A 2,116-nucleotide genomic window follows, 5' to 3' on the forward strand; every position below is an offset into this window, starting at 1 on the left:
GGTGTTTTCTCAAAAATCTCACTGATGGCTCCTCTGCATGTACCTGGGTTCGTTAATTGTATGAGGGAGCTTTACAGTTCCAATATAAGAACTTGCTTTGCATGAAGTAGAAGTTAAAGCAAGAGCTAACAGACTACAAAAAGAAAAGCATAGTTAAACACTCCCTTTAGGTACAAATTACCAAATTAATTCTGCAACAATTCTCATAACAAAAACTCACATTTACATTCAAACACTTGTTCTTATGACCTTAACCTCATGTAGCCAATCATTCATTTGCATGATTGCAAATGAATTAAGCATTTATGGGATGACAACTTAAAAAAATTACAAAGATGTCAAGGGTAATAATTGTCTTTAGAGATCAAGGATTTGCCTGCACCTATATTGTGTCTTTGCCTAATAAGAAATGTCATCTCACTTTGTACTTTCACATCGCAGGTATATTCTAGCAAATGGCATGTTTCTGTTCAACTTTATTACTTTTGCATAAAATTTTTGAGAATTCTTAATGTATACAATCAAGACACGGAGTGTTTGAGTCTTTTAAGTGCTTGATCAGAATTTGGTTAACTATAGAGGTGGGGTCACATATTTGTTTTAGTGTATGCATATCGACCTGTGAGAGGGAAAACACGATTTTGACTCAAACTTACAACACACTGTGCTCCTAACATAATACTTGCTTCCATGTTAAGCCCTGTGTCCAGACTTCACGTCCTGGGCCTCTCCAGCAACAACCTTCCTTAACACCTTCAGTATGATTCCTGGCGATTTGCAGCGTCATTTACCCTTTCATAGACCCTGTACTTGGCACTGGTGAGGCCGCACCTTGAATCCTGTGTTCAGTTTTGGGCCCCTCACCACAAGAAGGACATTGAGGTGCTGGAGCAGGTCCAGAGAAGGGCAACGAAGCTGGTGAAGGGTCTGGAGCACAGGTCTTATGAGGAGCAGCTGAGGGAACTGGGGTTGTTTAGTCTAGAGAAGAAGAGGCTGAGAGGAGACCTTATCACTCTCTACAACTACCTGAAAGGAGGTTGTAGTGAGGTGGGTGCCGGCCTCTTCTCTAAAGTAACAAGTGATAGGACAAGAGGAAATGGCCTCAAGTTGCACCAGGGGAGGTTTAGGCTGGAGATTAGAAATAATTTTTTCATTGAAAGAGTGCCCAGCCTTTTACATTGAAAGGTGGCCCAGCCATTGGAACAGGCTGCCCAGGGAAGTGGTGGAGTCACCATCCCTGGAGGTGTTCAAGAAACGTGTAGATGTGGTGCTTAGGGACATGGTTTTGTGGGTTAGGTGGTGTGGGCTGATGGTTGGACTTGATGATCCTTGAGGTCTTTTCCAACCTTAATGATTCTATGACTGTCTATGAACGCTGAGCTTTCACAGGCAAAGAGGGGAAATGTTTGCACACAAAAATATTTTTGTAATTTTAGAATCTACTTTGGGAAATATGTTAATAAAGTTATTTACACACTCACATATTAAACACATATAAATCTATAAACTGCAGCTCGCTTAAGATCCTGGTTTACTACTTGTGTAATCAGTGCTAGGCATATGCTTATTAGTGTGAACTTAATTTATTAGCTACATTTTAGAAACTGGCTTGTATGTCACTATTAACAATGATGTAATGGAGTTTGTGTAGGACTGCCCGGGGCAGGGGGGAGAGGAGTACCAGGGGGAGGGAGGAGTGCACAATGACTTAAGTGTGAAAGTAATGAAACTGAAATATCATAAGAAAAAAACCAGCCAATTATTCCTATAAGAGTGGACAGCAACATTTCTAAACTTCATATCAGTATTCATTCTAATTCTATACTCTGGAGCACAATGTGTTTAATCTGGTTCATTCAACATGATAGCTATGGAAGAAAAACTCACCCTGACTCCCAGATTACAAAGGGCTTGTTTAATGCTCAGCAGGCAACACTGCACATTTTTGGGTAGTGGCTCTGTTAAAAGAGACAGATTACATTTTGAATGTTAAGGCAGGCTGGGTAAACTAAAAGAATGGGAAACCAGGAGCAGTCCAACCCACTCCTCAAGATGGTTTGGAAACAGAGTTAATGGAGAAGGATGGACAATTACTCAGAAAAAATACACAGGCAGC

The sequence above is a fragment of the Pterocles gutturalis genome, unplaced genomic scaffold (genome assembly GCF_000699245.1).
Source record: "Pterocles gutturalis isolate BGI_N339 unplaced genomic scaffold, ASM69924v1 scaffold36196, whole genome shotgun sequence".
Lineage (NCBI taxonomy): Eukaryota > Metazoa > Chordata > Aves > Pterocliformes > Pteroclidae > Pterocles > Pterocles gutturalis.